The sequence below is a fragment of the Neofelis nebulosa genome, chromosome 4 (genome assembly GCF_028018385.1).
Source record: "Neofelis nebulosa isolate mNeoNeb1 chromosome 4, mNeoNeb1.pri, whole genome shotgun sequence".
In the NCBI taxonomy this organism is placed as follows: Eukaryota; Metazoa; Chordata; class Mammalia; order Carnivora; family Felidae; genus Neofelis; species Neofelis nebulosa.
In genome coordinates, this window is record NC_080785.1 from 57756999 (window position 1) to 57769668 (window position 12670).

At 37.9% G+C, this 12670-nt stretch overlaps 1 pseudogene; it reads right to left on the bottom strand.

The window, feature by feature from the left end:
* Nucleotides 1–2491: 2491 nt before the first annotated feature.
* The window catches only part of LOC131508550 (triosephosphate isomerase-like), a 28062-nt pseudogene continuing 17883 nt past the window's right edge, over nucleotides 2492–12670 (bottom strand).

Here is a 12670-nt window from a genome sequence, read left to right on the forward strand (position 1 = left end):
AAAAAAGAAAATATAACTAAGGAAACTACTTTAGCAATTACTTCTTACAGTACAAGAAATGATCATTAAATGAGATAAAACTTTAAAAGAAAACTTGTGGTGTGAGGTTACACATAGGCCACACATAATTCTAAATGGAAATGTAATTGAGGAAAAAGCCAGAAGCCTATATAAGTACCCCATAAAGTAACAGGTGGCATAAGGCTTGTTTGTTTTAGAGATGTAAAGAATTAGAGGCTGTTCCTTAAAGTCAAGATTAGCTGATATAGAAATAAAATGTTTTTGCTCACATGAATCTCTCCAGTGCTTAACCCATGAACTATCAACACCATCCAGAGTTACTATTTTAATTATGCATATTCAGGTAAGTCCATGGTTCATGTTTCCTTAGAAATGGTGTAGTGTGGAGTGTATTTTATTGGCATTTATTGTAAAAGCATTTATAAATGACTTCAGTGGTTTATTTATACTATCATTACACATCTGGGGAGGTTCCTTATATTTTTCAGTTTTATGTTGCTGATTTTTTATGGAGGTAATTATAAGGTAGAGTGATATTTTCAGATTTTTATTTACTAAAGATGATGGGATAAATTTTGTAGAAATAGCTAGGTTTTATGGCACACTTAAGGTGTAAAAACAATTGTTAAATAAAATTGGTGATTAAGATTTGAATATTTGTAGCTATGTTACACATTATGTATTCAAGTGCTAGACTTCATATGTAGAATTTTAAAAATGTGTATCAAGATTTCATTTCTACAATTAAATTCACAGTTTTGAAGGAATATAATAACAACCAAAATAAAGACCATTCCATTCAAATATGATGTTTTACATAAAGTTGGCGGAAAAACTGCTCAGTCTCAATATCTAAGATGGATTAACACCTAGACAGCCATCCAGCGTGATGTTAAAGAATAGCTTGTTGATGAACATCAGTTGTAGAACACATGTAGCCCAGATGTCAACTGGCGTCTGCTTATGTCTTAAGATCTCAACTAGATTATTTGACTGCTCGTTCATTCCATGTCCTTTAGATGAGTAATACCTTCCCAAACCTCTGGTCTTTCTGAGCAGCTGCTTCCACTGAATGAACTCAGTTTTGGATTATCTGAATATTCAGAGTGCTCTGTACCTGCCTACAATGCTTCAACCCAGATGGAGAATCCAGAACATTCTGTAATTTCTAACAAGTCAAAACAAAAGCCACTCATTCAAAATATGGGTCTGTCCTGTAAACTTTCCTGAAGATAATGAAGCAGTTTGCCTCAAGGGAGGGAAGATTTTCTATTACAACCATGTAGATGACTTCAAAGAGAAAATTAGACACAAACTTTTTTTGAAGGCTCCATCTGCCTATTTCTCAGAAATCACCCCATTAAATGCATGTCTCTTTTCCCAACCATAGGAAATTGGGAGATTTGGGAAGAGTTCAGCAGAGTGATTCTGACTTGGGCTGTGGTTTCAAGTAGACAGTAACGAGGGCTGCAACAGGTGGGGACTGGCTACATTTCTCTCTTCATGTAGTTTCATGGTTTCCCCATGTGACCTCTCCACACAGGCCAGTTTGTACTTCCTCACAGCATGGCAGCCTCTGAGAAACTGAACTGCTTACATAGTAGCTCAGGCTTTCACAGCGAACATTCAAGACATCAAGGCAGAACCTGAACTGCCTTTTAAGACCAGTCTCAGAAGTCACAGAGGGTCACTTCCATGCAGTCACAAGTCCATCTAAGTTCAAGATCAAGTAAAAGACTCCCTTCTCAAAATCACATATAAAATCAAAGCATGGGATAGGACATACTGTGGCCATGTTTAGAAAACACAAATCTGCCACATACGTTTAATTATTTATCCTCAATTCTTACCCAGTTCTTTTTAACATACAGTACGAAAAGTAACAGTTACATATAAATGCATTAATCTAACGTTTTCTTACTATTATGAGTACTGTTCTTTCAGTCACTAATGGAATGTTTAAAGATCTGTAAAACAAACAAAAATGCATGTATTTTACAAAATTAATAGTAGCTAATTAATTAGATACTAAGACTAATTCAGCTGCTACAGCTTTAATTAAAAGCATGTCAATGCCACTAAGTGTATAGAATCTAGAATTAGATTCTATTATAAGAGGATAATGGTCTAAATCCCCCTGTAAACTCTGTGCCCTGAGGAAGGTGTTTAAACTTTCTGGCCCTTTTGGTTTGAGCCTCAATAAAATGTTTTTTTTTAAATAAATTTATAATGTTTTCTCTTTCCTTGACTGCATATAGGTATCATTATATCTTTTATAGATGATCCAATAAAGCTCTAAGACATAAAGTATCTGTCCAAAATTGAAAATCACTGTCAAAGTTAAGACCAAAACTGAGTTCTAAGTTCACTACTCTCAACCATGCAACCTACTTGATCAATACAACAAAATACCAACAGGTGAATGCATTATTATATCTAGAATAAAATTAGAGTGGCTACAAAATTGAATGCAATTTTCCATCTGCTTTATTGATAAAGTCACTAATTACTACATTTCAACCATACTGAAAATACAGTCAACTCAGGCCAATTTTTCTCATCTGAATTTGCCAAGATTTGTGTCTAAAGAATGCCAGCAGACACATCTGTCTTTGTATATGCCAAACTAGACTGACACAATCCACCCTATTGTATTTTGGGCATACTCCAATGGCTGCTCTACCAGTACATTTAATCTGTTCATACCCATAGTCTGAGAGTAAATGCACATTTGTTTACAGAGTGTACTAATTGCAGTTATTATGTTAACATATTTAGATGATGTACTAATACACAATGTAAAAATATGCTCAAATGCCAAAAAGGTAACAAGTTTGCATGCATCTGGCAACTTCTGATACATTGGCTTTCTTAAATCAAGAATGAGAAGGGAAATCCTTTGGATATGATTTAACAATTGCATTGCACACTATTTCTTTCCTTCTTATTTAAAAAAAAAAAAGTTTGTTTATTGGTTTTTTAGTGCCAGGTGTTTATTTTCCCCACACAGTGAGATTGCTCACATATACAACACACACAGGCGCTGGCACCATGGGAGAGAAGAGCACCCCTGGCCTCTGTGGGGAGAACAGGACTTTCTCTCAGCTCTTTGTCTCATGGCACAAGATGGGGGAGGAGAATGGCTTCTCTCTCCTACCCTCACTGGGGACTGAGGAGACCCATGAACAAATTCAACACCTTCCACCTCTCAGCCAAGGAGGAGCCACCTTGGTGACATGTTTAGTTCCAAACATGACAGTAGGTGGAAAAGGGACTGGCCTGGTCCCAACCATTATAGGGTAAGATGTAAATGATAAGGAAGGGGTATAGTTTGGCCACGAAGGGGACAGGTGACACCATCAGAAGCATGTGCGGGGTGGAGATGTGTGGGAGGTAGGAGCACAGTCACTGGGCTTCTGAGCTACCTACTCCCTGGCTTATCAGGAAAAGGAGGGGAGATGGATGGGCTTATTGTTTGGCATTGATGATATCCACAAACTTGGGCTTGAGGAAAGCCCCATCCACGAGGAAGCCATCCACATCAGGCTGGCTTGCTAGCTCCTTGCAGGTTGCCCCAGTCACAGAACCTCCATAGATGCTACGGGTACTCTGAGCCACGGCGTCAGAGACATTAGACGTCAGCCATCCCTGGAGCTTTTCTTGTACTTCCTGAGCTTGTTGGGGCGTTGCAGTCTTGCCAATACCAATGACACATACAGGCTCATAGGCTCCAGTCAGTCCTTCACATTATCTGTGATGATCTTGGTTTGCTCAAAAACGACCTTCTCAGTGATGCCAGCTTCCCTCTCATCTAGTTTCTCCCCCATGCACGGGTTTACTCCAAGTCCCTCTGCCAGGGCATGGGCCACTTTCTGTCCAATCAACTCCTCTGACTTCCCAAAGACACGCCTTCTTTCCCAGTGCCCCGGGACTACCCACGTGGCTCCACAGTCTTTGATCATGGCAGGGCTGATCTCCCCAGTAAAGGCTGCGTTAGGCACTTTGTAGCAGTCCTGCACAGCCACAGCAATCTTGGGATCTAGCTTCTGTCGGACAAAGTCGATTAGGCAGTTGTGGGGGCGGGGGGGGAGGGGGTGCACAAACCACTTCGATGTCATGTCAGCCAGCACCATGGTCGTGTTCAGAGTGGTGATGAGTTCCTCCAGGTTCTTCTTCCGCCCATACATCTTCCTGTCCCCCTCCACATGCCCCCCTCCCCACGAAGAACTTCCTCGAGGGGGCCGTGGCGCTGGAATTGACACATGGAAGGTGTAAAACCCTAAAAAATAACTTTTGAGATCTGTCACCTATGCACTTCACTCCAAGGGCACAGCTATGTACATTAAAGCTCTTTCTTGAAACAAAATTTGCATGGACTATTCCATGTAATTATGAAATTCTTAATTATACTGAGAATTTTCTAGGAAGAAAAAAAGTAGCTATCAACACTAACCTGGAGAAAAACAGAAAACTTGAATAGACCATCAACCATGGAGAAATTTGCAAAAAGTATTGACTAATCATTTTTACAAAAGACTTCAAAGACAGATAGTTTTACTAGTGACCTCTTCAGAAATGCAAGAAACCTTTCATGTTTTGTCATAAAATTCTCTTAGGCTTTCTCAGTATATAAGCATACCTTCAAATATTAAATTGGATTTTCCTTTTTAAAAAAGGTAGTCTAGATAATCATTAAAAATAGGGTTACTGGAGTCAGATAGACCTGTTTTTGCATGCCAGCTCTACCGTGTATAAGATGTGTAACTTTGGTCAATTTAATTGACCTCTCCAAGTCACAGTCTCTTCATCAGCAAAATTAGAATAATAGCAATAATGGATTTCTAATAGCACCTGACATATGGTAAATGTCATTAGATATCAAATAATATTATTGCTCATAACAATACTCATAAACATAATTATTGCTTTATTGGATATTCTGAACAATTCTAAAAGACACAGAATGGAAATAAAAGGTATAAGTAGAAAAGATTAAGTGACTATTATTATTAACCAGTGCACAATTTACATAACTGGAATTCCAAGAGAACTGCAAATTTCTTAGAATTATCATAGATTAGAAAAGTAGCCAGGTATAAGACAAATAAATAAAAACAATACCTTTCCTTAATAAGTCAGAATAATTATTATAAAAGTATTTCATTTGTGGGGTACCTGGGTGGCTCAGTTGGTTAAGACTCTGAATCTTGATTTCAGCTCAGGTCATGATCTCATTGTTTGTGAGTATGAGCCCCCCATGGGACTCTGCACAGAGCCTGCTTGGGATTCTCTCTCTCTCTCTCTCTCTCTCTCTCTCTCTCTCTCTCTCTCCCTCTATCTACCTCTCTCTCCCTCTCTTTTTCCCTCCCTCTCTGCCCTGCCTCTGCTCATGCACTCTCTCTCTCTCTCAAAAAATAAACAAACATTAAAAAATATATTTTACTTGTATATGCAACAAAATTTTCCTGGAAGAATAAATGGAAGAATATATATACAACAAATTTGGAAAGAAGAAGAAAGGGAAATTGATAAAGTTGTCATGAGAACTGACAGAAACCAATATGTCACAAAATCTTTGTCTTGAAATACACACACTCAAACACACTTATGAGTTTAATATATGACAAAGAAAACATTGTAAATCAATAGTGAAAGGATAGAACACCAATACTTGTTAGGAAAGCTATTTGGGAAATAATCAAGTTAGGTCTTCATCTATGTAATGACCACATGCCTACTGGTTGTGTCTGCAGCTCAAAATATTACCCCTTCCCCGGTAACTACCCTTCCCCTGATTCTTTGATAATGAATTTGATCCAGAGAATGGACTCTTAAAAGCCAGGGTTCATCCAATGTGACCTCATTTCAGGGCAACATTAAGCACCATATCCAAACTAGCAACACAGGGCCGTTTTAGTGGAATTTGGACTGGAAGTGAAGATTTAGTCTTTCTCTGTATTGTTGGATGGTTCCCACTGGGACAAGGAAGTAGAGAAAACAAATGGGAAGGATGAGGAAATGGAATGAGGGCATAGGCCAGAGATGAAAAAGAATGGAATCCCAACAGCATACCCATCCTGGTTCCCTGTCTCTCCCCAAAGTGTGACTGCATCCCAAACATGGTTCCGTGAAATATCCCTGTATTCATTAGAAGTCACCTAACCTTTGAAAGCTTCACAATTCTTGTGACTTGCATCCAAACTATTCCTAAATAAAATTACTTTATCTACCAAAATAAATCCCAAATGAAATATACACTAAATTTTAAAATGAAGCATAAGGCAACTATAAAAGTATTCATCTTTAGAAGGTAAAGAACATTCTAAACATAAAAGCTCCATAACAAAAAAACCTACATACTTAGTATTTCATACATATGTAGCATTAGTATGATTACAATCAAATAACGAAAACGTCTGCAACATATATGGCACAAATATACAAATGATTTATTAATATTTTCATGTAAAAAGCACTTTAAAATATGAAGAAATATACTAACACCCTAAATAAAAAGCAGGCAAATCAGAGAACACACAAATCACAGGAGAAATATAAAAGATCATTAAACACGTGAAAAATATTCTAGAAGTGAAAAGGAATGTTTTCACACTTAAAATGCGTATTACTTGTGTCAATATTGATACACAGAAATAAGTACTCCATGGCTCACAGTGCTGTCAGAAAGTAAATCGCAAGATGTATTAAAGACCTTCACATATGAAGCCAGTGTACTAAATCATAAATCAGCACGTCTGCTTACAAGGGCAAAAACCCAACTCAAAATGCTGTCATGAGAAAACGGATGGATTGGCTCACATAGGTAAAAATCCCAGCAGTGCTCATATGGAATCCCCCTGCTCAAACATGCATTATGAATCTCTTTCCATGTCCAGTCTGCTTTCAACTGTTATGGCTTTTCTTTTTTTTTTTTTCCTGAGGCAGGCCTTCCCTCAAGGTGAAAGATGGCAACCTGCCCTTGAGACTCCATGTTGTGCTGCCTCACTGAGCCAGCAGAAAGAGGACCTGAACTTCCCAATAGTTTACTGTAAAATCCCAAGATTACACCTCACTATATTTTACTGGCATGACTTGGGCCACATGCTCCCCCTGTGAAACAATCACTTTGATGAGGAAACAAGTTCAACTTCTTGGGACAAGGGCTGGGTATGGGATTCACCCTGTGTGAATCAGGGCTTGACTGGCAGGGATAGAGATTAGGAAAGGTAGTTTACAAAGGAAAATCCAGATGCTATTTCTAAGAGAAGCAAGATGGATGTTGTAGACACATGATAACAGATGTCAATACATACAATTTTAACTTCTACTAATCTAGTCTAAAAACATAATGAGAAAGAAAGAGAAGATTGTGTTAAGCATTTTTAAATAACAGCTGTATTTCTTATAGTAGAAAAATGAAAACTATAGTAGAAAAATGACTACATAAATTACAGTATAAGTATGTTATCATACAAAAGAGATAAAGTTACATATAGCTATCACATCCAATAGGGAGGGAAGGAAGGAACGCCGAGGGTTTTGAGACATTTGGGCTTAAGATAGATATTTTGGAGCAATTCGTATATAAACCCAAGACATGAAGACAAGACAATACAATAGATGTATTATTTAAATATATAACTCTATCTAGTTTTATAAAAAATACATTTTTTTATTTTATTTACTTTATGTACTTTATGTATTTATTTACTTTATGTATGTATTGATTTTATGTAAAGTATAATGTAGACAGTGCAACCATGGGGCAAACACAGTAGTATAAAAAAGTAGAATAAAAATCTATATACAGAATATAATACCAGTTTTGTACATATTTGTATTTTCCCAGGGGAAGAAAAACTGAAAGGAAACAGACCATAATGACAATCTAGTGTGGTAGACTTTGGGGAATTTTCTATAGACACATATACTAGCTTTTATCAGTTAAAAACTCTGTTAAACAGTTACAAAATGCCAAAACTTGTTAGCTAATTATTTAGGTGCTCAGTACCTACTGTGCCTAGGCAGCCTGAAGTCATTAAATGCCTACATGCTAGTTAACCTCTGTACTACCTAAACCTGAGCATTGCTTGAAGACTTTGAACTTTAGTATCTACATCAGCAAAAGTGGGAATAAATTACATCTGCTTCGCAAACTTCACATATTATTATGAAAAGCAAACAGCATAAGTCAAAGCACTTTTTAAATTATAAAGTGCTAAAAATACTGATAGCTACTAGTGCCTGATACATACAAGGCACTTAAATGTAAATTCTCTGCCCACTTTTCTTCTTATACCCTACCTATTCCCTCATTTGTAAAATGTGCATGGCATAACTATTCAGAGTAGAGAGGAGAGTCGAATCCCTCCTTCCTTCCAGTTTTCATTTTTCCATGAAAGCCAAATCTCTTTCATAGAGCAAGGCAGTAGATTATGCAGTACAAAGAGCCAAACCAGTAGCTTCACAGATCCAGTGCTTACTACCTGGGGCAAGCTGGGCAGGTGTGACAGCACACAGTACTGCTCCACCTGTGGCTCAGAAGGTAGTTAGGCATACATAAAGGACCAGTGGGACTTTAGAGCCTCCAACATACCTCTTTCCAACTGGCTCCCCTAAGAAAATTGGGAAACTTAAACACAATGGATTTCATATGGAGTCATAGTGAGCGTATACACTACCTGCACACATTGCCAAATATTCAAGTTTAACTCAGTAAGAAGTGGGCCAAGGAATGATAAAAGAAACTACTTGAGAAAGCCATAGGACCTTCTAAATTTAAAAACTGTGACATTCCCTCTTTTGTCCTGAAATTCAGCCTATCCCTATGACTCTGCCCCACTCCCGACCACCTAAATTCGGCCCCTCCCTTTTTCTGCAGCCTCTAGGGAAGTATATGCAGAATGCAAGTTCACCAGCGCCCACACTTCCCTTGCTCTGGCCTTGACCCTGTGGCAATTCTTCAAGACTTAAGACAAGAGCCTGTTTCTTTACCCAAATTACTACAGCCTGCTTAAAATGTTGGGCAGCTGAGAATGTAGCCTGTCCCCACAGGGTAGGAATGTATTAACCACCCTATAAAAGTTATTTTTAAAGTTTTATTTAAGGAACAGCAGCTGGAGAATAAAGAAAAGAAAGGCAAAACACAATTCCTTTATACCCAGGCTGCAATCCCTCCTACACCAATCTCCCATGGTTCTCTGTGGGAATTGCATCCATGAAAATGCTTTAAGCCTGACCTCCAAAACTGGAAATCAGAGAATCTAAAAATAAAACAAACAGGAAATGCAAAACAACCCTGTTTGATCAGACCCTTGTGGGTGCCTTGCTTAATTATATTAGGTAAGTTTGACAACAGGCTTGGAATTCTTTCATTGGATTTGGAGGGAATTACCAAAAAACTAAAAAGATATTAAAATACTATCATATATAATGAGCTCACTGCCATTTGGAAATTGTTTCTAATCAACAAGCTGTAGATGTTAACAATGAATATTTTCCAGGAGTTCATATCCTATCGATGAGAGAATAATCATTTGAGTAAAAGGGAAAAGAAATTTAGCAAACTACAAAGCCATGAAATAAATAAATACTAATGCAGTCTATATTTCATTAATCTCTAAATTGTGATAAAAATAATTCTGCCTCTCATTGCCTTTTTACTAATACTGCATTTGCAATATATGGTTGCTGTATTTGTTTGTTTAAAAAAAAATGCACTGCCAGTTTGCAATTCACCTCAATACAATAAGATTTATTGAAAGCACCTACTGTGCGTAAAAGACAGTTTCTACCTTAAGGAACTTACACAATCACAGAAGGAAAATATATATGTGCACACAGGAAAATAAATACACAAGATGGAAAGTGCTATGAGCTGAGAATGGGAAAAAAATCACATCCAATCAAGGGTTCCAGAAAAGGTCCACTGGAGATCACCATGAAGAATGGGTAGAATTCTGACAGAATAGGAGAGAATAGTATAAGCAAGGGCAACAGTAGGAAAGGAGTGTGCATGTCTAGAAAACAATAAGTAATCTCTCAGCAGCATGAGACAGTGAACAAAGATTTCAGAGGAAAATGGGCTCCCAGCCTAATTCTACACTTGCTAGCTGTTTGACCGCTGGCAAGTTGCATAACTTCTCTAAGTCTCTGTTTCCTCCTATTTAAAACTGAGCTACCAGTATGTGTGCCTTGTGAGGAAGACCATGCATGTGAAACACTTATCATTTGAACATATAGCGAATACTCAAAAAATGTTTAAAACAAATAAGGAAAGAGATGGAAGGAGGGAGAGTGGGAAGAAAGGAAGAAGAGTAGGAAAGAGATAAAAAGGAAGGAGGGAAAGAAGGAACCCAGAGGGTTTTGAGACATTTGGGCTTAAGATACAGACTTTGGAGCAATTCGTATATAAACCCAAGACATGAAGACAAATGTCACAAACTAAACAAGGCAGAGGACAGAAGTACAGGGATACTTACCTTTTGTGGGTGGAAAGACAAAATGACATATGAGGTCACCATGCAATGGAATAAGGATAGAACAAAGGTCCAGATTTTGGTTCTACCAAAGTCTGTGTAACTTTGAAAAAATTGCTAGAACTTTTTGAGTGGAAAAATATCTTCCCCACAGAATTGTCCTGAAGAATGAAAGAGACAGGATGTATATAAAAATCACATAACACCATGCCTTGTACATAGCTAACCATCTATAACTATTAGACCCCTCCTCACTTTCTTACTTGCCTCTCTTACAGAAAGGAAAAAGAACAACAAATTTAAAGAAAAAAAAAACTGAAATAAGGGCATGACAGTGGCTCTAATGGAATAGAAGAGGAGAGAGAATAAGAAATGCTGTGAGGGTTATTGCATAGGCTTACCATTTATCCGAAGATTTCAGTTTCAGTAGAGGGTTTAGGTGGGAAAAATAGATTATAAATTGAAAATATTAAATCGGTGGTAAGGTCCATTTAGTGTGTTCCTACCTCATGTCAGGGTATTAAAGCAAAGATTTAAAAATAGTTTAACATGCATGGGAGTTAAGGTTAAGTGAATCCTATTAAATTTATTTAGGTATTTATTTTTATGGAATGGATAAAATGAAACCAAAAAGAAAATAGAAAGAAGAGGTACAGGATGAAGGCAAAATAAAAGGCATGTTTCATGGTGGTAAATTGAATCTAGTACATTGTTAGTCTTCAGAAGGAGATACATCTCCTCTTGAGTCACAGGTGTTGTGTTTGGTGGAGACACAAATTTCTTTTTTTGTTGTTGTTAATGTTTGTTTATTTCAAGGAAGAGAGAATGACAGGGGATGAGCAATGGAGGGGCAGAGAGAGAGGGAGACACAGAATCCAAAGCAGGCTCCAGGCTCTGAGCTGTCAGCACAGAGCCCAATGCAGGCTTCGAATCCACGCGCTGTGAGATCATGACCTGAGCCGAAGTTGGACACTCAACCAACTGAGCCACCCAGGCACCCTGAGACACACAAATTTCTTGAGAGGGAGAGGATGACAGCCAAGAAAGGTCATACTAAAAGTGTCCACCTTCTGAGTAGGATTCCAGGAGTGACTCTTATGAATGCTTGATATCCTGGAAGTAGGATGTTATCAATAGCTAAGAGTCCCCAAGTACTAGTGAAAGGTCTGTGAAAATGACAGATTATGGGGTGTCAACAAAACACATGGAGACAGAACAAAGGTGATAGACCAAAAGGATTCTGAGTTGGTGGAATGACGTCTTAAAATATCCATGGGAAAAGATGATTTAGAGTTCAAAGACTGGATCTAAGAGTTTTCAATTTTGGTTGGGCCCTCCCTTGCTGGAGGGGTCAGAGCATTAACACAATTGGAAGATCTACAGTTGATGGTGACATTCTTCTCAGCTGAGGCCTCAGGGAGATGCTAACATCAAGTGATTGGAGAGAAGACCAACTAACAAACTGGATATAGGGTGAAAGAGATGGCCCAAACTGAGGATACCAAAAGCAAATAGTGAATGCAAAGGAATGAGCCAGCATTCAGCGAGCCAGTGAAGTAAAACCCTAATGGGTAAGAAGCATTCCTGGGGACACGCTTGGAGGAAGAGTCAGTTGCACCACAGCAGGAAGGGAGGCCTACCAAAGAGACAAAGTAGACTCAACAAAAACTTTTCCATGCTCTAAAGGGGCTGAAGTGGAATGAAGGAAAAGGGTTCAGGTAGGCAAAAAACTGTAAGATCAGAATGCTAGAAAGCTCACTGATAGACTTTATGAAGTCTCCAAAGATGGTAACTGATGCACAGTGGAGAAATTGTTTAACAGACTTAACAAAAAATATATGTAAAAGAGCTAGCTTCCTGTGCACCTGGCTGCCTCAGTCAGAGGAGCATGTGACTCTTGATTTCTAGGTCATGAGTTTGAGTCCCAAGTTGTGTGTGACGCCTACTTAGAAAACAAACAAAATTAAAATTAAAAAATAAAAGTAGTGCTTCAATAAACATTCCGATGTAAAAAAAAAAAAAAAAAAGAGCTAGCTTCCAGAATTTGAAAAAAGAAAAAAAATGATCACAGAATAAAAATTATGTACGTATCTTTAATTATAATAGCATATTATGTAATTATATACTATACAATATGAAAGGGCGGGCCTATGCCAGCCGACTCCATCTTG